General features: G+C 35.4%; 1 protein-coding gene across 11 annotated transcripts in view; it reads right to left on the reverse strand.

Moving 5' to 3' along the window:
• The window catches only part of ANKS1B (ankyrin repeat and sterile alpha motif domain containing 1B), a 1,024,648-nt gene that overhangs the window by 373,181 nt on the left and 626,151 nt on the right, over nt 1-25,316 (reverse strand). The gene's annotated exons all lie outside the window — the stretch shown is intronic.

Consider the following 25,316-nt stretch of genomic DNA (forward strand, 5'->3'; position numbering starts at 1 on the left):
ACCTCGCATTTTCAATAATAGCCATCAGATAAGGCAGATTTTTTTTTGTCTGCAAGCTGTAAGCCTGCTGCTGCTGCTTCCTCCTACACACCCATCCAAGCGTCAATCCTGAATGATGAGAGCAGTCAAAACAAATGCAGAAAATAGCAAGATTCAAAAGCAAACCCAAGTGCTTAAATCTGAATTGAATCTTCATCCTGGTTATACGTTACAGGGCTATTTGTTGTGGAATTTTACGTTTCAAAAGACACCAGGAAATGCAAAGCTTTAACTATAGCTTATAGCGGAGCTCACTACAGGTTTCCTTTTTCCTCTCCTTTTCTTCTCTTTCCTTTCTTCTTTTCTAACTGCAGCACAGATAAATGTTTCTGATCTAAAGCTTTGCAGGGTTTGGAGAATAATTATTCTCTCTCTTTAACATGCTGTATCAAAATGAACCTCTCTGTAATATTTTTTTTCCCTTCTGAATTACTGCAAAATACAGAAACTGCATCGCGATCTTGAAATCAAGATAATCCATTTCTCATTTGCAGGGCTTCTCCCAAACAAAAATATTATTAGGCACAAGAAATCCTTTTCCCCTCTGATATTTATAACCCAGTCTACCAGGGTTAGCATTCTAAATTAGCTATAAAGGTAACATCACTGGGTAGAGATTTTTAATAAAGAAGAAGAGCCCTAACCAAAAATAATTCAAGAATAACAGATGCAAATGTGTGAGTTTTACTGAATGGCAGACAGATTGGGTAATTTATTTAATAATTGAGAGAAACCAGAGATTAATAATAGAACCCATAGAAAAAAATAATAGAACCCATAGGACTAAATCATAGGAAAGAATAGACTCTTACTTAAGATTGGGAGAGAACTTGAAGAAGGGTTAGTCTAATCTCTCTCTTAAGGCAGAAATCCCTTGTCACAGGGTGCTCAGAAGATTATTATCCTATTTATGCTTGAATACTGCCTAGAACGGAGCTCTTACTACTTATCAGAAAGACTCCACTTATGAGATCTTTTACTCCCTACCTGACTCTTACTCACTCGTTCCAGCTCTAACTGGAACAGTAGGAACAGTGCCTTTTCTACATAAAGTGTTTTAAAAATCAAAGATAGCTCTCATCGCCCCAGAACAGTGCCAGGCACATAGTAAGTGCTCAATAAATATTTATTAAATAAGTGAAACCTTATTTTTCTTCTTTCTCCAAACCTTATCTTTCCCTTTTTAAGAACTTTGTCAGCCTCCCTGGCACACAGACATTGAACTTCAAAACATCTTGGACTCCCTCTTTCAAGGACTGACATGCATTCTCAAGTTCTAGTCATTCCTCACCAGGGTGTTTTGCATCCATTCCCTGGATTCTATTTCCTTTTTCATGTTTGTGGAACGGCCATCTACTTTGATTCTGCTATCTTATAAGATGTCTAGGCCCACATGACCTGATGCAACAATAGTGTCTATATTGGTTTTCCTATCTCTGATATTTTAAAATCTATTTTATACATGGGTGTTGGACTAATCTCTCCAGNCAAGGACTGACATGCATTCTCAAGTTCTAGTCATTCCTCACCAGGGTGTTTTGCATCCATTCCCTGGATTCTATTTCCTTTTTCATGTTTGTGGAACGGCCATCTACTTTGATTCTGCTATCTTATAAGATGTCTAGGCCCACATGACCTGATGCAACAATAGTGTCTATATTGGTTTTCCTATCTCTGATATTTTAAAATCTATTTTATACACGGGTGTTGGACTAATCTCTCCAGGATAGTTTTGATTATTATGCCTTGTTTCAAAACCCTTCCATGATTTTCAGTTGGCTTCAAAATAAACTCCCAGCTCCTTTAATGACATTTTGGGGTCTCCATGATCTGCTACAAATCGTCTACATTTATTTCTTCTTCCCCAGTACTCCAGTCGGGGGGGTTCTGGCTGGTCTCTAAAGGCAGCCTGTAACATACTTGGGATGGTTTTGTTACGTCCCCACATTTCTGCCCCTTCATTGGCTTTGGATCAGATGACATTTCCTTTAATCTTTCATAATCCCTCCTAGCAGGGATAAATGCTTTTTTAAAATCTGTTTTAAATAGCATTTTTAGAACCTCTCTTAGAATAAATATTTTGTCTAATATTGTAGTTATTTGTGTACAAGACTTATTTCTCCAATATAGAACTATGTGTTGCTAATACTGCCTGTAGTAAGGATTCAGTATGCACCTGCTAAACCAAATAATGTAATTTCCATTTCATAATCCAAACTACATGGAATTCTATTTTCAGGTTTAACATTTCATTAAAAAATTTCTATCCCAAGTCCCTTAATTCTTCATTTAAAAGACGATAGGTAGGTTTTAAAATAGAATTTTCAAGTCTGGATTTTTAACATCCTCATCCTCTTTTTCACCTGGTTATACTTTATTTCTGATTGGTTCTAGATCTTTTAAGAAGCTCAAAAAGTTTGCAGTAGTTTAAGGGGCTCTGGTTTCTCAACATTACTTGTATGAAAAGTTAAAAACAAGGTACTATTTGTCTTTGGCCAGCTCTAAAACTGGTATGAGGTGGAATTAATTACAGCCTTTCCTAAGGTCACATCCACACTGATCCTTCTGATCATTTTGAACTATGAGCAGGTGTATAGGCTACAAAAAGACTATGCAAATATAGTAATAATGTTTTGGCTTGGTAAGGCATATGCTAAAGTCCTAAAATCCTATCTCATCTCTGAAGATGCATATTAGGGACCAAGTACCTAGAAGAGTGTCACACACACACACAGCCTAGGTATTAAATCATCTTTGTTAAATGAATGAATCAATGGCATTGGAAATAGCTTTAATAGGATTTTCATTTCTTAATAAACAGAGAGAGAGAGAGAGAAGAGTTATTTCAACCTCCAGACTGCTTTATAAAAACATAGCTTGCATACAGGCCAATATCCTGATGAATATAGATGCACACATCCTCAACAAAATATCAGCAAACTGAATTCAACAATATATTAAAAGCATCATTCACCATAATCAAGTGGGATTTATTCTGGGACACAAGGATGGTTCAATATCCATAAGTCAATCAACGTGATATACCGCAGTAACAAAATTAAGGATAAAAACCATATGATCATCTCAATAGATGCAGAAAAAGCATTTGGCAAAATACAACATCTATTCATGATAAAAAAAAAAACCTCTCAACAAAGTGGGATTAGAGGGAACATATAGCTCAACATAATAAAGTCCATATATAACAAACCCACAGCCAACATCATACTCAGTTGTGAAAAACCAAGAGCTTTTCCCATAAGATCAGGAACAAAACAAGAATATCCACTCTCACCACTTTTATTGAACACAGTACTGGAAGTCCTAGCAGCAATCAGACAAGAAAAAGAAACAAAATGTATCCGAATTGGTAAGGAAGAAGTAAAACTGTCACCATTTGCATACAATATGATAGTATACATAGAGAAACCTTAAAGACTCCACCAAAAAAAATTATTAGAAGTAATAAATGAATTCAGTAAAGTTGCAGGATACAAAATTAATACCCAGAAATTGGTAGTATTTCTATACACTAACAACAAAGAATTTCTCTGCTGAAAGAGAAATTAAGAAAGCAATTCCATTTACAATTGCACCAAAAAAAAAAACAACCTAGGAATAAAGTTAATCAAGGAAGTGAAAAATCTACTCTGAACACTATAAAACACTGATGAAAGAAATTGAAGATGTCACAAACAAATGGAAAGATATTCCACGCTCATGGATTGGAAGAATTATTATTGTTAAAATGTCCATACTACCCAAAACAATCTACAGATTTAGTGCAACAAAATACCAATAACAGTGTTCACAGAACTACAACAAATAATACAAAAATTTGTATGGAGCCACAAAAGACCTGAATAGCCAAAGCAATCTTGAGAAAGAAGAACAAAGCTGGAGGTATCACAATCCTGGATTTCAAGATATACTACAAAGTTGCAATAATCAAAACAGCATGGGACTGGCACAAAAATAGACACATGGATCAACAGAACAGAATAGAAAGCTCAGAAATAAACCCACGATTGTATGGTCAATTAATCTACAACAAAGAAGGCAAGAATATACAATGGGGAAAAGATAGTCTCTTCAACAAATAGCTGCTGGGAAAACTGGACGCTACATGCAGAAGAATGAAACTGAATCATTTTATTATACCATACACAAAAATAAACTTTAAATGGATTAAAGACCTAAATTTGAGACATGAAACCATAAAATTCCTAGAAGAAAACATAGTCAGTAATCTCTTTGTCATTTGTCAGCGTTTTTCTAGATATGTCTCCTTAGGGAAGTCAAACAAAAACAAAAATAAACTATTTGGACTATGCCAAAATAAAACGATTTTTCACAGGAAAGTAAACATACACAAAACAAAAAGGCAACCTAGTGAATGAGAGAAGATATTTGCAAATGATATATTCATAAGGGTTAATACACAAAATATATAAAGAACTTNTAAACTATTTGGACTATGCCAAAATAAAACGATTTTTCACAGGAAAGTAAACATAACACACAAAAAAAGGCAATCTAGTGAATGAGAGAAGATATTTGCAAATGATATATTCATAAGGGTTAATACACAAAATATATAAAGAACTTAAACAATTCAACACTAAAAAAAAACCTGTTTAAAAACTATGCAGAGAGGGGCGCCTGGGTGGCGCAGTCGTTAAGCGTCTGCCTTCGGCTCAGGGCGTGATCCCGGCGTTATGGNCCTGTTTAAAAACTATGCAGAGAGGGGCGCCTGGGTGGTGCAGTCGTTAAGCTTATCTGCCTTTGGCTCAGGGCGTGATCCCGGCGTTATGGGATCGAGCCCCACATCAGGCTCCTCCACTATGAGCCTGCTTCTTCCTCTCCCACTCCCCCTGCTTGTGTTCCCTCTCTCGCTGGCTGTCTCTATCTCTGTCAAATAAAAAAATAAAATCTTAAAAAAAAAATATGCAGAGGACCTGAATAGATATTTTTCTAAGGAAGACATACAGATGGCCATAGACACATAAAAATATGCTTAACATCACTAATCATCAGGAAAATGCAAGTTAAAACCACAATGGGATATCACCTCACACATTTCAAAATGGCTAGTATCGAAAAGACAAGAAATAACAAGGGTTGGCAAGGATATAGAGGAAAAGGAACCCTCATACACTGTTGGTGGGAATGTAAATTCGTACAGCCACTAAAAAAATAGATGTCTCAGAAAATTAAAAATAGAATTACCATATGATCCAGTAATTCGAAAGAAAACAAAAACACTAATTAAAAAAGATATATGTACTGCTATGTTTGCTGTAGCATTATTTACAATAGCCAAGATATGAAAGCAATCCCAGCGTCCACTGGTAGATGAATGGATAAAGAAGATGTGCAATGGAATATTACCCAGCCATAAGGAGGAATGAGATCTTGCCATTTGTGACAACATGAATGGACCTGGGGGTATTATGCCAAGTTAAGTAAGTCAGAGAAAGACAAATACAATATGATTTCAATTACATGTGGAACCTAAAAAACAAAACAAGCAAATAAAAAGCAGGAACAGACCCATAAATACAGAGAACAAACTGATGTCAGAGGGGAGGGGCAAAATGGATGAAGGGGCCTGGGAGATACAGGCTTTTGGTACAGCTTAGGGAATAGAGTCAATGGTATTATAATAGTGTCATATGGTGCCAGATGGTAGGTACACTTGTGAGCATAGCATAATGTATACAGTTGTCAAATAACTATGTTGTGCACCTGAAATTAATGTAACAATGTGTGTCACTATACTTCAATTTTTAAAAAACAAATCCAGGTTGGAGACAATACTAGTTACCAATCACTACAAATCTTTGTATAAATTAAATTTTATTCTTTATTCAGTCATTCAGTTTCTATTCAGTAATTCTCATGTGTCAGTGAAAAGCTATAACGCAAGAGGGAAATGAGTAGGGAGAGAGCTGGGTAGGGTGAGGGGGGAAGAAGAATGAGATCTTGAGTCATACTGTTTGAGGTTTTGTTAAAGTATTTTCTCATGAGCCAAACCTCTAAAAGGACCCTGATTGAAGTCTGAAGATCACTTTTATAGTGGTTATTTCTCAAGTATTACTTGAAATATTTCTTGGAGTCTTAAAATTTTTCAAGCATAACAATACATTATTGGGCAGACACCTGTATTCAACTAGAACTTCTCAGAGTCCCCAGAGTGAGATAAATGGAAGGAAAACATAAATTAATAGTTATTTAGAGATACTATGTCCTAGGCAGTGTGATAGGTATTACGAGCCCCATTTCAGATAAGGAAACTGAAACTCAGAGTACGTAATGAAACCAGGAATTTTCTTTGGCACAGTCTTTTAAAAAAAATAATCTGGAGGTGCCACTTTCAGAATGGCAATGTGAAAAGTTCCGTGGACCTTAGCCTCCACATAACAGACATAACTGCTGAATATTGTAAAATAAAACAACCTTTTAAGTCTCTGCAAATTGTTCTAAGAATATACAGAGGATGAAAAACATATTTATTCAAGAAAATCTACTGAAACTTGGCAAGAATAGAGTCCGTGGCACTTGAGCCATAACATGTTCCTTTTCTCCTCTCATTCCCAGCTCAACTTGAAACTCCACTTTGAGTGGCTGTGCCCAAAAGATGAGACTCCCTCTCAGCTCCCATCCAAAGGATATGATATCTTATCAAAAGGGTAGGCCAGCAGCATTTCTTTCTTTCCTTTCCTTTTTTTTTTTTTTAAGTAGTCTTCAATGCGGGGCTTGAACTCACAACCCTGAGATCAAGACCTGAGCTGAGATCAAAGGTCAGACACTTAACCAACTGAGCCACCCAGGCAACCCTGCCAGCAACATTTCTAATTCTACTGGACTCCAAGGCTCAGAGATTAAATTCCTGCTGAGTGTGGCTGAGAGGTCATGGGCTCCTTTCCTCTACATAGCCCCCATTTTATATGTTCCATCCCAGTCGTGAAAGGGTAGGAATATTGGGGTCCTGATTGCCCTCAACCCAGCTTGCTTATAAGAGCTGAGGTCCTGTGTCCAGAAAGGCAAGAGCTGAGAGGATGAGAAGACCAGAGACTACCACCTTTGCCCATTGCCCAGAACAGTGGCCCAATGATTCTGCCAAAGGGAACTATTCATAATATGTCAGTCCATAAATAGGTCAGTCCTTAAGTGCAGAGAGCTCTAAATCTCTCTCCAAGAAATTGACTTTATTTGAAACAGTATGAGGAAGTTCAAGCCTAAGGGCATTGTTGAAAACAATGGAGATTTTTGTGGTAAGCAATTAAAAGGACACTAGGACTATAGGCTAAACAGTAGGGCAGCTAGTTTTAGAGAACCAGGAAGAAACAGTTAAGAAATGGCCTCCTGGGGTCAGAACAAACTTCAAAGACTGGCCTCAAGAAATACTCCTAACCAAATTTAATTGGACCAGACTCTGGAGCAACTCCTATCATAGAGAACTGTCAAAAATAAAGGAATAATAAGGTGGCAATTAGTGGAGCATAATATCCAGGTGTGAGACCAAATGAAGCAGAGAGCTTTACAGAATGATTAGGGAACAAGAAACAGAAAGCTCTCCTATAACTGTCATACCAGGACAACTGCTCATGGGCAAGGTTGTACACTTGAGTGGATAAATACCATGAGATATATTCATAAAATGAGATATTATTTAGCAATAAGGAAAAATGAAGTGCTCATAGATGCTAAATCATAGCTAAACCTTGAAAATATTATACTAAATGAAAGTGGCCAAAATATACCATAAATTATATGTCAAAAAATACCATAAATTATATGATTCCATTTACATGCAATATCTAGAACAGGCAAATTTATAGACACAGAAGGTAGATTAATGGTGCCTAGAGCTAGAGAAGGAGTACTGGGTGAAAAAGAGGAGACACTGTTAATAGATGTGACATTTCTTTTTAGAGTGATAAAAATGTTTTAAAATTAACTGGGGATAGTTGTACAACTCTGTGAATATACTAAAAAAAACCCACTGGATTATACACTTTAAATGGGTGGATTGAGTAATATGTATATTATGTCAACAGATTTTCAATTATTGAATAATGAAATAAACAAAAATAATTCTTAAAAAGTTACAAGAACACAAAATACACAAATTGCATATACATATAATTTATTATTGTTTTATATATTGGTATTTTAGTGCTCTAGCTTTTCCTCTTTTTCCATTTACTTTGGTTATGCCTTCCCCTAGGTCGCCCATACCATCTGTATCATCCATCCTTCCCTCAAGGTAATTCATGTTAACAAACTAGAGTGTGTCTTGACATATATTTATCCATTGCCAAATCTACCACAGACACACATGTACAAATACACACACATATTTGTAGGCCTTGTTTCATAAAAAGAGAATCATATTACCCTTACTTTTTGGGAACTTATTTTCTCATTCAACAAAGCCTTATGGAAATTCCACCAAGTAAGTGATAAACTCTAATTTACTCTTGTAAATAGCTACATAATAGTCCACAGTGTAGATATACCATTCTTTATTCAGTTCTCTATCTCTAGATATCCCTCCATTTTCTTTTTTAAAATGTTTTATTTTGAGATAATCATATATTCACATGCAGTTATAAAAACTATTAAGAAAGAGAGATTCTGTATAGGCTTTACTCAATTTTTCCCAATCTTAACATCTTGTATGACTATAGTACAATATCACAACCAGGCAGTTGGCATTTATAAAATTCACTGATCTTATTCAGATTTCACCAGTTTTACATGCACTCATTTGCGTGTGCCTATGTGTTTAGTTCTACACAATTTTATAACACATGTAGATTGTGTGAACACCACCACAGTCAAAATAAAGACAGTACCATCATAAGGATCTGCAATCCTTTCATGCCCATAGCCTTCTCCCTACCTTTCCTGCTCTTTAATTTCTGGCAACCACTAATCTGTTCTCCCTCTCTATCAATTTGTCATTTCAAGAATGTTATATACATGGAATCATACAGTATGTATGGGATTGGCTTTTTTTCATTCAGCATAATTTTCTTGAAATCCATACAAGTTACTCTGTGTATCAATAGCTCTTTGCTTTTTATTTCAGAGTAACATTCCATGATATGGATATACCACAGTTTGCTTAATGATTCACCCACTAAAGGGCTTTTGAGCTGTTTCTACCCTTCCGTCTGCTACAAATAAAGCTGCTATAAACATTGTGTACAGGTTTTTGTGTAAACATAAGTTTCCATTGCTCTGGGATAAATATTCAAGAGTGCAATTACTGGCTCATCTGGTAAGTACATGTCTAGTTTTATGATAAATTATCATTATTTTCCAAAGTGATTATATTATTTTATATTCCCACTAGCAACACACAAGAGATCCAGTTTCTTCACGTTTCACCAAAACTTGGTGTTATCACTATTTTTAAAATTTTAGCCATTCTGATAGGTGCATAGTGATACTACATTGTGGTTTTAATTTGCATTTCCCTCATGTCTAATAAGGTTAACCATAGTTTTATGTGCTTATTTGCCATCTGTATATCCTTTTTGGTAAAATGTCTGCTCACGTCTGTTGTCTATTTTTGAATTGGATTGGTTGGTTTTGTACTGCTAAGTTTTGAAAATTCTTCATATATTCTAGATAAAGCCACTTGTTGTATTTTTGATTTGCAAATATTTTCTCCTAGTCTGTAGTCTGTCTTTTCCTCCAGAGTTTCCTGCAGAGCTAAAGTTTTTAATTTTGATGGAGTCCAATTTGTCAATTTTTACTTTTATGAATCATGTTTTTGGTGTCTCCCCATTATTTTTAACTTTTAAAATGATCATCTTAAAAAATGTGCCTGTTATAAATAGCCTATAACTGTAATTATGTTTTAACCTGGAATTTAAAAAACTATTGTCCAGTGGTTCACATTTTTAAAAAAGATTTATTTATTTATTTGAGAGAGAGAGAGAGAGTGAGAGCAAGTGAATGGAGGAGGGGCAGAGGGAGAAAGAGAACTCTGAAGCAGACTTCCTGCTGAGCTCAGAGCCCCAGACAGGCTCAATTTCAGGACCCTGAGATCATGACCTGAGCCAAAATCAAGAGCCAGATATTTAACCAACTGAGCCACCCAGGCACCCCAGTGGTTTGCATTTTAATGGACAAGTACAATTTAGGATAATGACAGCCATGCTTGATTTTAATCATTCCATCTTATTTTCTATATTTATGTACACTGTTATTTCCTCATTTTGCTTTTTAAAATTTTTGTCGGTCTGGTGACATTCCTATTCATTCTGTTTTTCTCTTTTTAACTTCTAGATTCTGTGATTCTTCTCTATTGGTAGTTACTGTATCTTTCCCTTCTCTATCAGACATACTTTTCTAGGATTACTTGAAAATAAGATACTAACTCTTTCCCTTTCCATAACTCTTTTTCCTTCCTACTCCAGTAAGATAAGTTTTCATAATATCTTCTTTTCTCAATTCTTCCTTTCCTACAATCACATGTTGTAATTTCTAGAATTCCTTATTATCAATATGTCCTATTCCCAACTAATTCTTACATTTTGTTGTTAATCGTTTGGAAAATTTTGTTCTAGACTATTACTAGAATTTTCCTTATAGCATATTTGTTCTACATAATGAGTTCTTATTGAATATTTATGTTGAACACTTCCAATGTGTCTACCCATATCAATTTGGATTTAATTATTGTGAAGATTCACTGGTCACCACTGTTCCATATACTCATAATCTTTTCCATCCTGAGATTTTTCTCTTCATTTGTTTATGGTTTTGTTAAAAAACTTTCTCATATACTCAGAAAATATTTTGAACTGAATAAAAAAAGTGCATCGTATTAAAATTTGTGAGATGTAGTTAAAGTGGTACTTAAAAATTTAAAGCATTAAATGTTTATATTAGAAAAAAGAAAATTTCAAATCAATAATCTCAGCATCCACCTTAAGAAATATGAAAAAGAGAAAAAATAAAACCAAAAGCAAGCAGAAAGAAGGAAATAAAGATTAGAGAAGAAGTAAATGAAATAGAAAACAGGAAAATCAATAAAGAAAAATCAATGAAAATAAAAACTTTTATCTGTGATAATGAATAATTGATAAGACAACTAGTCAGGCTAATCAGGAAAAAAAGAGGAGAATACACAATTTACCAATATCAAGAATGAGAGAAGTCACAGTCCTACAGAGTCTACAGATACTAAAAAGGATCATAAATATTATTAATAACTTTGTGCCAATAAATGCAACAGCTAAAATGAAACAAACAAATTTATTGAAAGACACAAACTATCAAAGCTCGTTCCTGAAGAACTTCATAACTGAATCTCTTACCTACTAAAGTAATTATATTTAAAGTTAAAACCTTTCATGAAGAAAACTCTAAGCCTCATCAATGGCTTCAGTGGTGAATTCTGCCAAACATATGAGGAAGACATAATAACAATTCTACACATACTCTTCCAGAAAAATTTTTTTATTATGTTCAGTTAGCCACTGTATAGTACATCATTAGTTTTTGATGTGGTGTTCAGAAAAGTGAAGAGAATGCTTGCCAACCCATTATATGAGGTCATAATTACTCTGATACCAAAAGTCAGACAACAACATTTTGAGAAAAGAAAACTGTAGACCAATGTTTGTCATGGATATAGATGTAGACATTCTTAATAAAATCTTGGGAAATAATATTCAATAATACATAAAAGATAGTACAACATGACCAAGTTGGATTTATACCAATAATACAAATCCTTTTTTAATATTAAAAAAAATCAATTAATGTACCTCACTATATTAATTAGTAAAGAAAAATCATCTCAGTAGATGCATTAAAAAACCATTTGACAAAAGCCAACAACTATTGCTCATAAAAACTCAACAAATGAGAAAGGAACGTCTCAAACCTGAGAAAAGGCATCTATAAAGAACCTACAGCTAGCATTGTACTTAATTGTGAAAGACGGATGCTTTCCTGCTAAGATCAGGAAATAAGGCAAGGAAGTGCACTATCACCTCTTCCATCTAATATTGTACTGGAGGTTCTAACCAGCACAATAAATCTGGAAAAAGGAATAAAATCCATCCAGATTAGGAAGGAAGACTTTTCTGTTCACATATATGATTTTCTATGTATAAAATCTTATGAGAGCCACACAAAAGCTACCGGAATAAGTGAGTTTATCAAGGTTGTGGAAAACAATGTACAAAAGCAAACTGTATTTGTATGTACCATCAATAAACATATAGAACTTGAAATTTTAAAAAAATCATACTAAGGAATAAATCTGTCAAAAGATGTTCTAGACCTGTATACTTAAAATTACAAAGCACTGCTGGAAGACGTCATATAAGACCTAAATAAATAGAAAGATACACTGTATTCATGGATTGGAGGACTCAACATTGTTAACATGTCAATTCTTTCCAAATTTATCTATAGATTTAATGTAATCCCAATCAAAATCCCAGGAGGCTTGTGTATATGTGGGCGCATGTGTGTGTGTATGTGTAAATTATCAAGCTTCTCATAAAATTTATATGAAAACACGAAAGACCAAGAATAACTAAAATAACTTTGAAGAAGAACAAAGTTGGAGAAGGCATACTACTTGACTTTACCTATCATAAGGCTATGGTCATCAGGACTGTGAGGTATTAGTGTTAAGATAGATAAACAGATCAGTGGAACAGAAGAGATGGTTTAGAAACAGACTGACACACAGAGAATCAATTGACTTTTGATAAAAGTAAAAGGCAATTCTGGGGAGAAAGGAGAGACTTTTTAATGAATGATGCTGGAATAACTAGGAATTTACATACACAAAAAATGAATTTCAATCCATATTCATACCATATATATAAATTAGCTCAAAATGTATCATAGGCCTAAATGTAAAATCCTGAAACTTCTAGAAGAAAAAATACAAAATAATTAGGAAAAGTCTTGCACTTGGTTTAGGCACCAAAAGCACAATTCCAAAAGAGAAAATGATCATTAAAATTAATCAAAAATTTAAAATTCTGCTCTTTGAAAGGCATCATTAAGAGAATGAAAAGACAAAATTGTGGACTGGAAGAAAACATTTGCAAATCATAGACTGTATTGCAAATATATAAAGAACTCTCAAAATTCATAATAAAAATATCATTTTTTAAAATGGGCAAAAGATTTAAACAGACACTTCACCAGAGAAGATACACAGATGTTTGAATAAGCACACAGAAAACTGTTCAACCTCACCAGACATCAGGAAAATGGAAATGAAAACCATAATGCAATACCACTTATTTGCATGTCTAAAATTAAGAAGGCTGACCACACCAAATGTTGACAATGATGTGGATCAACGGGACACTCAGACACTGTTGGTGGGAATGTAAAATGGTATGACCGCTTTGGGAAATAGTTTGATAATTTCTCAAAAAGTCAAATATACATCTATATGGCCTAGCCATTCCACTACTGGGTATCTACCCAAGAGAAATGAAGGCATATGCTCTGGAGACTTGTACATGAATGCTCATACCAGCTTTATTTGTAATAGCCAACAACTCAAACAGCCTAAATACTCATCATCAAGTGAATAAAGAAAGAAATTGTTGTATATTCATACAATAGAATATTACTCAGCAATAGAATGGAACAAACAGTTGATGAATGCAACACATGGACAAATATCAAAATAATTTGGCAAAGTAAAAGAAACCAGGCTCCCCCCAAAAGACTACATTCTGTGAGATTCCATTTACATACAATTCTGGGAAATGCATATTTATATCTAGTGATAGAAAATAGATCAGTGGCTATCTGGGAATGGGAGAAGGGTGAATGGGAGGGATTAAAAAATGATAGGAAATTTTTGGAGATGACAGATGTTTATTTTCTTGATTGTGGTGATGGTTTCAATGTACATCCACTTGTTATACATCAAATCGTACACTTTAAATTTGTGCAGTTTGTTGTAGGTAGGATATACCTGAATAAATTTAGCTTAAAAAAAGTTAAACTAATAAAGTGGGGAAAGGAAATAAAGAATAATGGGGAGGGAAGTTACTATAGATAGATTTGTCTGAGAATGCCTCTCTGAAAAGGTGAAATTTGGACACAGACTGGAATGTAGTGAGGAAGTAAAACAGTCTGACATCTAGTAAAAGGGAATTTGAGGCAGTAAGTTTAAAGGCTGGTATCTTCTATACTGAAATGGCATAGTGATACTGGGAGGGTGGAGTCCTAGTTTAATTTTGACATGTTCTTAACTGTTCTCACTGTATATTGCGTAGCCATGAAGGGCCTAGGAGATTGAGATGAATGTGTACTTACTCCAGGATATAGTATTAAATTAATACATGATATCAGTTTGGGTTTCTGAAGTTAATTTTCTCTTTCAAAGTAGAAGGCAATTGATATTCTGATTAATTTCAGACATCTCTTCATCAGGGTCTAGTTAATTGGGTAGGAGGATACGTCTTTCTATACTTTATGCATTCCTTCAGCACTGACAGATTTCTTCCACAAATATGATAAAGTGCCTCTCGTTCCAAGCATTTTGCTAGGCAGTGGGGATACGGCTTTGAACATCCCTGAATTACACAATTTATAGGCTAGCGGAGAAACTGATTTACCATTTAGAAAATGTCATTTGATATGAGAAGAATTAAAACTTAGAAACATGACTTCTTATTGTGACTGTAGGGAGTGGGGAAATGAATTAGAGAAAACCCCTTAAGTGACTACAGTTTCTACGAGCAAAAGAAAAACCTAACACACTGTCTGTTTCAATAGGTGCTACTCAGTGGAACCGATGAAACAGGTAAGGTGGGCAAAAGGATCAGGCAGAGGCAGCAGTTACCAAATTTGTTAGGTAGGAAAATGGCATTTAGGAAGGGATAGAGAAGAGCCTCCTGACAAAAATTAAAAGGAAAAGAAAGAAAGAAGAAAGAAAGAAAGAAAGAAAGAAAGAAAGAAAGAAAGAAAGAAAAGAAAAGAAAGAAGGAAAGAAAGAAGGAAAGAAAGAAAGAAAAGAAAGAAGGAAAGAAAGAAAGAAAGAAAGAAAGAAAAGAAAAAGAAGGAAAGAAAGAAAGAAAGAAAAGAAAGAAAAGAAAGAAGGAAAGAAAGAAAGAAAGAAAAGAAAAGAAAGAAAGAAAGAAAGAAAAGAAAAGAAAAGAAAGAAGGAAAGAAAGAAAGAAAGAAAGAAGCCTCCCAAAATGTAAGAAATACCTGTTTATCCTAGCACCAAGGTAACTGACATACGGCACATACTTCTCAAAGATTGTGTCTTTCCAGCAGTCTAAACCATATATAAAGGAAGGGAGCTAATATTTATTGAGTACCTGCAGTGTCAGGCCTTTGAAATATCTCACTATATAAAATAAAGCAAACAGGTCAGGTTCTAAATGTTCTACACGTATTGGCTCATATTATTCTCATGACAACCCCAGGACGTACTATGGTTATCATCTCCTCTTACAGGGAAGGAAAATAAGATACTGAAAGGTCATACGTTTTCAAAGTTGCCCAATTAGACTAGGACCTTGTAGTCTGCCTCCAGAGCCGAAGCTCTTCGCTGCTACTCTAGCCTGCTTCTCTCTTCCAGATGCACTCTAGCCTGCTTCTCTCTTCTCCCCCTTTCAGGAGGGAGAATGTTCACCCATACCCATCCCAGCAAGTTTTTTTAGAAGGGTTTTCCAGTTTTTCCTGTTTATTCTCCTTTTCACCCTTCACTTTGCATTCATTATTTTTAGCTTCTCAAGTGTAAAGCAATGAGGATAAGGTAGGGGGGAATAATGAAAGGTGAAAGAAGGGCAAATCCTATCACTTGGATATTTTTATTTCACTCTAACAAAGGGCCTTTCTGTGATTCTAAGGGACGGCAGCTTCAGTGTTGTTTCCACCTTGGGGGCTCAGCCTGTCTGTTCTGCAAAGCACGGATGCTTGTGCTGTGTGTCCAGGAAGACGCTGCCTCAATAAGCGGGGGTGCAGTGGGGTGGTGTAGACTCGGTCCTGGAGCCAGTCAGCTCCTGGGTTTGCGTCTTGTCTCCTCTCTATTGTGTAAATATTTGTTGTTTCTATTTTTGAGATGGATGGTGGAACAGTAAAGAGAGTGTTGTTCTGCTTGGACAAGTTTCTGGGGCTTCGTTCTTCATCGGGAAAGTGAAACTGACATTTCACCCCACCTATTTTATGGTTTTGTTTGAAGCAGAAATGAAGTAACATATATGAAAAATCAGCGTGAGGGGCGCCTGGGTGGCACAGCGGTTAAGCGTCTGCCTTCGGCTCAGGGCGTGATCCCAGCGTCATGGGATCGAGCCCCACATCAGGCTCGTCTGCTATGAGCCTGCTTCTTCCTCTCCCACTCCCCCTGCTTGTGTTCCCCCTCTCGCTGGCTGGCTCTATCTCTGTCAAATAAATAAATAAAATCTTAAAAAAAAAAAAAAGAAAAAAAAAAGAAAAGTCAGCGTGAACTGTAAAGAGCTAATGAAATGGTAGGGATATCCATTCTGTCAGGAGAATATATACTTGTATTGTTCATTCAGTCTCTGAATCAAAGGAAGTGGTCCTGAGCCATCAGCGCTTTTCCTCACATAGTTCTCTCTGTTCTGAGGGTGCACAGTTTGGCCAACAGAGGAAAGCCCATTGCACTGTACTGTGATCAGATTCCCCAAACCCAGGATGTCATTAGGGCCTTTATCTTATCTAACATGCACCAACAGCCAGGTCTTCACATGCATCAAAAGGTGGAAAGAGAAGAAAGGTAGAGCAAGGAATGGCAAGAAAGGGTAATTCTGATTTCCAGCTTTGTAATCAACAAAAGGCACTATTAGTTATTTATTCCAACACATGTCAAATAAAGATTGGTCATTTTTGAAGACACTGGTAAAAAAGCCCATTGAAATTCTGAAGAAAACTATGCTCACATTTGGGAGAGAAATTGCACGTTCAGTTAATAACTGTAGTGTTAGGGTCTATATGAGGCTGTTTTCTTGTGTTTTAGGTCTTGTAATACAGGTGTAGAAGCTAGGAGTAAACAGTGCTCATTCCTGTAGGATAGTATAAGAAGGATCCTGACAAATAATTCTGCTTTTAACTAAGAAGTATCAGTATCTCATTTTTCCAACCCTAAAAGTCCTCTGAGCTGAGAATCATAATCTATTTCTTTATGGAGAAAAACTGACAATGAAAATTAGCAGGAACAGAGACAATGCAATAAGAACAATGCTTCTTCCACTGATAAAACACAACCATTCTGAAATACAAAGATAGAAATGCAAAGCAAAGGTAGCAGAAAACAGAAGAAGGAAAGGGATTAGTCATTTTAGGAATTATGGAATGTTGTGGGTCAACAGAGTTCTGGATCATAAAGCCAAGATTTAAATAGGAAAATACTCCAAGATCACGCTCTGGTGTTTAAATGCTAAGGGAAGTCAGGAGCTCAGATTACATTTTCCCCAAGGCCTTAAATTTTATTTTGAACTAAAAACTTCATGAAGCACTTAAGAAATACCAGCCTTTACAAAACAGATCTGACAACTTATGCGCTGGGGTATGATCTAAAATAGGAAGTGAAATTTAAGCTTAAAATGCTAAAATCTTCTGGCAGACAACAAAAAATACATATATATAGGCCATACCTGATTGGAAAAAAATAGTAATTCCGTTGATTTCATTCTCTTTTTTCCTTCTTTTAAGGCTTCTGGCAAATGTTTGAATCTTCTTTGAGAAGAAGCTAATTACAGCATTAAGTCTTTGAGGCCTCCTGTGTGCCAGTCATTGTATTAGGCCCAGGGAGGAAAGGGAAACTGTACTGCTCTCCAAGATCTTAGAAGCTAGTGGCGAGAAAATTACCATGCAGATGATGAATGCTATAATGGATGTATACAAGATATATAAAATGTAGAAGGAAAGGAAGGATGCTTAATTTGGGTTGGGTAGAGAGCTTATGGAGGATTTCATTTGATCTGTGATTTGAAGATTTAGCCAGAGTTTGAGAGGCAAATAAAAGGAAGATGGATCTGATGGTTAATTTTATGTGTCAATTTGACTGGGCTAAGGGATGCTCAGGGAGCTAGTGAAACAATTATTTCTGGGTATATCTGTCAGTGTTTCTGGAGGAGATTAGCATTTGAATCTGTAGACTGAATAAAGAAGATTACCCTCACCAACATGTGTGGGCATCATCCAATTTGTTGAGGATCTATTAGAACAAAAAGTCAGAAGAAGGGTGGATTTACTTGAACTGAGACATCCATCTCCTCCCGCACTCTGACATTGGCACTCCGGGTTCTTGGGCCTTTGGACTTAGACCAGGTTTCCTCGTTCTCCAATTTGCAGATGGCAGATTGTAGAACTCAGTTTCCATAATCATGTGACCCAATTCCTATAATAAATCTCCTCTTTTTTATTTATGTCTGTCCGTCTATCTATCCATCCATCTATCTATCCATCCATCCATCCATTCATTCATCCTGTTGATTCTGTTTCTCTGGAGATTCCTAATGCAATGATATTCCAGGCAGAGGAAATAGCATGAGAGAAAAGTATGCTTGAATAAGATATGATTAAAGTGATTCATTATTCTGGAATTCAAAAGTTATACATACATGCCTAATGAGGGGAATGACACAGGAAATAGGGCAAGATAGATAGGCAGGAGACAGGTAATCAAGGAACTTGTTTGCCATGAAAAAGAGTAACTATTTTCTTTCTCAAGAACAGAGAGATGTGATCAAATTTTTATTGCACAAACATCATCTGGGAGGATGTGTGAGAGAGAATAATGCAGGGAGGAAACTGGAATAGGGAGACACAGGAAACCTGTAAGGCTCTCCCTCTTGTAGAGAAAATAGACAAAATGACACAAGTAAATATTTTAAAGGACAGTCTCTAAAGTAGAGGGGAATCCAAACATCCTCAGTCTCTTAGAAACTTTCAAAGTAAGCCCTGGTTCAATGGCTGAGTGAATTTCTTGTGAAAGGAACTTAGTCTGCTATCCCTCATCTGCAGAAGTTAGATATGGGGTTGATTCTTCCCATAGAGAAGACCTTGTCTAATTGATAGTCATGGTAAATAAACTCTTTGATTGCCAGAAAGACATACCCAAATTCCAAGCGTTCTGTGCATGCATTATAAAGTGGTGAAAAGGAAATTAATACATGACTTCAAAAAAAAAAAAAAGCGATTACCCTGAAGATGAAAAGAATTGATAATTACGGAAAGTGCTTAGAATGGTAATTGACATAAAGCATGAACTGAACAAATATTAGCGAAAATAATAATAAAAACATTTGTGATAACAATACATATTGGCTGTACATTTTTAGCTATAATAAGTATTTATCTATAATAAACATGATACATATGATATTATTAACAATAATTGACTATCCAGTCATAAATTTCAAAAAACCAACTTGCCAAGTCAGTCACGTGCTGTCTAAAATCTATGAAATCCATGATTTTGAAAGAATTCCCAAACTCTGGGTCAGAATTAACACTCATCACTCTTTAACAAATGCATCATGATTAAGTATGAAAACAGATGAGACACTGAATTCATCTATTCATCTTAACCTAACAATTTTAACTATTCTGAAATCTCATGGGTAGGGTAAATACCTTTTGTGAAGGAGATCTGTTTACTTTCTTGATAAAGTCAACTGTTAAATCTATGATTTCTATAAAACAGAAACTCCCTCCCCCAAATACTTTTAACCTCTAGGTTAATACCTATTTCCATTTTCTACTAAAATCCTGAAAATTCCGGGCTAAAGACTTGTTTTTTCCCCAGCAACCATAAAATGTTTAGGTAAAGTGAGATGGGTTTTGAGAGAATTTGAACCCGAAGACTATGTCTAATCCTTCACATTTAAGATAATCTCAGCAACCTCACATACAGAAATTTTAATCTATTTCATATAGAGCCATTGGCTGAAAACTATAATATAAATCCAAAATAAAAAAGGAATAGAACTGGCCTAGAAATGTTGAATTAACAGCCTAAAACACCTTTATCCCATAATGCAAACATATAATTAGGTAATTTAAAATAAACATTGAGATCCATAATGATTCAAAGTCATGGAGGTAGAAAAAGAGCTTTCTCTTCTGTATTCTATACAACTCAGAGCCAAACCAGGGAATCTGTCACAGACAGCTATATTCACCATGTAGCATCCCTTGCCTTCTAATAATGACCCCAATTTTCCCAGGGGCCCTTACCACCTCACTCACTCCCAGTTTCTTGCACACTATCTTCAGGGATGGCCGCATGTTATGGTAAGTGTCTTGTAAACTGGCCCCATTGTTCGTTTTTTCCTAGTATTAATGGCTTTATGCAATCATCCCTTTGCATAACTTGCTTCTAACCAACAGAATACCTCAACATTGTGGTGATGTCACTTCTATGGTTAGATTACAAAAATTCTGACTTCCACCTTAGTAGAAAACCCTCTCCCTTGATGGCTTTGATGAAGCAAGTTGCTATGTTGAGGCCCATGGCAATGAATTGAGGAAAACTGCTGGCCAACAACCAGCTAGGTGCTGAGGCCCTCCGCCCAACAACCTAAATGGAACTACATCTTGCCAATAATCATGTCAGTGAGCTTGAAAGTGGATCCTTCTTCAGTTGAATCCCCAGCTCTGGCCAACATATTAGTTTGAAGCTTTGTGAGAAAGTGTGAAGAAGAACCCAGTTAAGTCATGCCCAGATTCCTGACCACAGAAACATCAGATTTAAAAAAAAAAATTGTGTTGTTTTAAGCTGCTAAATTTTGTGGTAGTTTGTATAACAAACAGCAATAGATAACTAATACATCTGGCCACTTCTGTTCCCCCAGTCAGAGTATTTCACTTAGGGTTGAGCACATGACCCAGTTCAGGACAATAAAATTAAACTCAAAACAAGACAATTGAGTTAATCCACCTTCCCCCCCCTCCCCCGCAAACAGTTGTTAAGATGTAGGGTTGGTTGTGTTAGCAGTCTTATTCATACCACTTTGGAACCTAAGAAAGGAGCCTAATTAGAGGAGAACAGAGTTGCGAAAAGGGAAAGAGGCTGGGTTCCAATAAACTCTTCTCAGACCTCAGATCAAGCTGTACCTAAAACTTGAATTTCCCTTGGATTTTTGGGTATATCCCCTATACGTTTTGCAAGTACAAAAGAAGTTTTATATTTTGAAAACATACTTTTGCTTAGCCAAGCTGAGCTCTAAGGTCCAAGATACATCATAAAATAATAGTTTCATTTCTTGTTTTTGGTCTTGTGAACAATATTTTACTCTCTGTATAAAACAACGATTAATTGTTGATAGATCTAAGGAAATTGGTGGCCAAGGAAGGAAGTCTTTTTCTCAATACCTCTGGACTCTAAAACAAATTTTGAAAAACAAAATACGAAGTCATCTCAGTAGCATTTATGTAGCCAGCTAATATTAGAAAAATCACTGTTTTGTGGTACTGCTTTGCTATAGTCCCATTTATTTTGTTTTAAAAAATTATATAGAAATACAATTTCCAACATGTTGCTTTCTACAGTGTCCACAGAACACTTTGTTCTATGTTGGATTCTTCTAGCATTCAAATAAAATCTTTAAGTTCCCATGAATATTTAGCAAAGTCTGCCCAGATTCTACTGCAGTGGTATTAATATGTGAAAATATTCCTGTCTTTCCTGTTTTTAGGTTCAGAGCCTGAAATCTTACATGAATGTATCTATGTTTTTAATCTCAATATGTATTTTTATTTCATGGGTTTTTGTTGCTTTCATGGATAGACTATAGTATTTTACCTTGAGCTTCTATTTTCTTCTCTTTTGGTTTTGACAAAGGTGGCCTTCTGCTATGGACTATATCAAACATGGTTTAATTGAGAATAACTATGTACTCATAGTTCACCTAATGGGTCACAGATAAGTAACCTAGGACCATTCATGTAATAAAACAACAATGACAACAGCATTTTTGTAGTTTTCAATGTGCTTTGAGTGAAACAATAGGGAAAAAAAGTTTATGAAATCCTCTCAAGGCCAAAGCTAGCTCAATTGTAGATCCAAAACCAGATATCTCTTCAATTCATTCCCAATCCTCTGAACTATCAATTACTAACTTCATACGAGGATAATAAAAATAATGCTTTAGCATGACAAAAAAATACCAAAAACAAAGATAATGTAGGAAAGAGGTTCGCAATAATAAAATGAAACTTAGATTGTACTGATCACTCTATGAACCACAGTGATCCTCTAAATCAAATGCATGTTATGGATTAACTAAATGTGATCACAAGAAATGAGTTAGTAAGAATATATGCCTAATCTCAGTAGAATTATCTATTTTAACTTGGTATATATTCTAGAATAAAATTGTGCATTCTTGCTGCCCTTGATTTTTATAGCATTTTGTAACTGGAGGGTGGTTTAGGGCCATGAAACAGCTTACCTAGCATTGACCTTTAGCAATTTTTCTAAGTTTAAGAAGTAAAGAGAAATCTCCTATGTGACCATAAGGCAAATCTGTCTGTAGGTCCAATTCCTCACCTACAAAATTAGAAGAATCTAAATAATGAGTATTTATCCTATAGGATTGAGAGATTAAATAATACTGAGAATCTTGCTTGGCATATGGTAAATCCATGTGCTAGTATATTACTACTATGACTATTGTTATTTATTATTAGCATTTTCATCATTATATGGCTTTCAAGGCTCTCTATTATTTGGGCTTGATTTACTCCAACTTCATTTATATTCCCTTCTATCCATGTTAAGAGAATTCCTTCCTGTGTCCCTCTTTTTGCTAATGCTATCCTCTCTACCTTTTGTATCCTGTGGCTACCCGCATCCTCATTTCCAATTTCCTCATGGTTTTATTCTATTGGTCCTTCAAGGTTCTTCCACGTCTTCTGTAAGGCCTTCTGGGACACGCTAGTAGGAATAATTTCTTCTTCCTATAAACTCCCACAGTACTTTACTTGTGCCTCTTACATAGTACTCTTCACTTTTGATACTGTGTAGTATTTATGTATGTATTTTACATCTTTCATCAGCTCTAAACACCTGAATGATGGAAGTCATGTCTTAATCATCTCTTTGTCCCAGTAGTGCCTGATAGAGTGCCTTGCACAAAGTGGGTATATATTTTTGTTTTATTCAAACACATATTTTTCAATGAATAAATGATTACGGGAATCAGATATATAACTTCAGTTTCATTAGAAAAACTTTCTAAACAAAAGGTCTAAACAGTACTTTTCCCAAATAGCTGAATGTATACAGACTCATTGCTGGAGGTTTATTTCTTAGACAACCAAAGCTGGTCACTGGATGCCTTTAATTTTCCCAAGACCAGAGCTAATACCTGAAATTGGTGGTGATGGGCGGTGGGGGGGGGGGCGTTCTTTGAGGGAAAGAGAATGTTTTCCTCATCTTTCTATCACTTAGGTATGGTGAGTGTTTCTTGATTTGAATGGAATTGAAAGCAACGAGGAATAAGAGTTTCTGAGTTGAAGGAAACCTTGACTTTTTTTATTCCCAATGTCCTGCTCTTGGAACAAAACTTAAACACTTTTCAGACTTGTGTATTGTCTTTCCACAGCTCCAACTACCTACTGAACTTGAAATCTATGTTTTCTTTCTTCAGGCTTATTGTTATAGGGGATTTCAGCTTTCATTTGGACAATGATCAAACAGAACTGGCTTTTACAGCCTTCATGTGAAAGACTGTAAACAGCAGGTTAATGAACAGAAGTATTTTCCTTTGGTTTTAACTTAAATGTATAAAGAAATCAAGGTGGCCTTCACAAGAGAAAACATTCATTTCTAGGATGATATTGACTAATTTGAAATTTGCAGATCCAAACAAATTTAACTTTTCTAGTGAGGGAAGGAAAGACTTTTTCTCAAAAGAAAGTTTTACTTATTAATTACATGAAATATTTGGAAAGAACAGGAAGTGGCTGCACCCAGAACTGAAGGATTTAGAGACTGTGATGACATGATGAACTTCACTCAGTACTGCTATTATGGATGATCCAGATGTTGGGCACATAGAAGAAACTGTATTGTAGGTAATACTTGACCATTGGATAGGGGCTAACACAAGGTTTGTCAGGGTTTTTATAGTTCTATGAGATAATAAAAGGAGTGATATAAAAAAGAATCCAGTGGTCAAGTAACTTGGGAAAAACAGGGATAAAAGAAGCTAGACAGGTTACTTTAATACAGTTAAGATAATAATAAGACATTCTATGAGACCTTGAAATACTGATTTACATTATTAATCTCCAAGAAGGGGCATCTAGCACTGATGTGTCCAGACCTTATATGGCCAAAAGTTACCATATATATATATTTAATCAGAGCACCTTGAAGGACTAATGATCCATGAAGCACATTTTGGGAAATTTATCCCTGATATTACCCAAGAGAAGTTAACGGCCAAAGTCAGTCGAAAATTAAATATATCAAAATGCAGTGCTTGTAAACATACAGTCTATTTGTAATATCACATCTAAAAGGCATAGTCTTGAAGTAAAAGGGGCCTTATCATTTCAAATGGGGGTTTTCTAAGGAATAGAGAATAGTTTTCAATCTTTTGAGTATTAATTCACCTGTTGTTTAGAGTCTGATCATTCATTAAACAAGTACTCCATTTTTACCTTTGTAGTAAACACTGTGTTCAACACCATGATAAATAAGACACAAGTAAGTATATCTTCTGATTTAGATTATAATTTCATGGGGGTTCTAAACGTATATTAATTGGCAAAACAATTAAGAAATATGTTAAGAATCTACATCAATGCCTTATCAAACCATTGAAGATTAAAGAAATGGGAGATAATATGGGAGAGAGGGGAAGGTTTCACGGAGGATGTGAGACTTGAGTTTGGCGTAGGGGATTAGATAGGATTTATAGTTTCGCTCTATTTGAGCTCAAGCATAGAATATGTCCAGAACAAACAATTTAGAGCCCCAAATTCAGAGTAGAAAAGTTACCTGGACCTGGAGTCAGAGTTCTAGATTCCAATCCCAGTTCTAAAAGTCACTTGCTATGTGACCTTATGCTTTCTGGTCTATAGATTATGGAGAGTAATGCCTATTTTGTCTATTTTAAAGTATCATCAGGAGGAACACCTGTAGACAACAGAGTAATGGTGTTGAGATTTGGGGTTCCAAGATTTCATCTTTAATTCCATCAAGACTTAGTGCAAAACATTGTAAACAGCGTATCCTCAATAAACATTTGTCTTATGAGAGAATGACAGGAAGAATA

The sequence above is a fragment of the Ailuropoda melanoleuca genome, chromosome 15, assembly GCF_002007445.2.
Source record: "Ailuropoda melanoleuca isolate Jingjing chromosome 15, ASM200744v2, whole genome shotgun sequence".
NCBI classification, from domain to species: domain Eukaryota; kingdom Metazoa; phylum Chordata; class Mammalia; order Carnivora; family Ursidae; genus Ailuropoda; species Ailuropoda melanoleuca.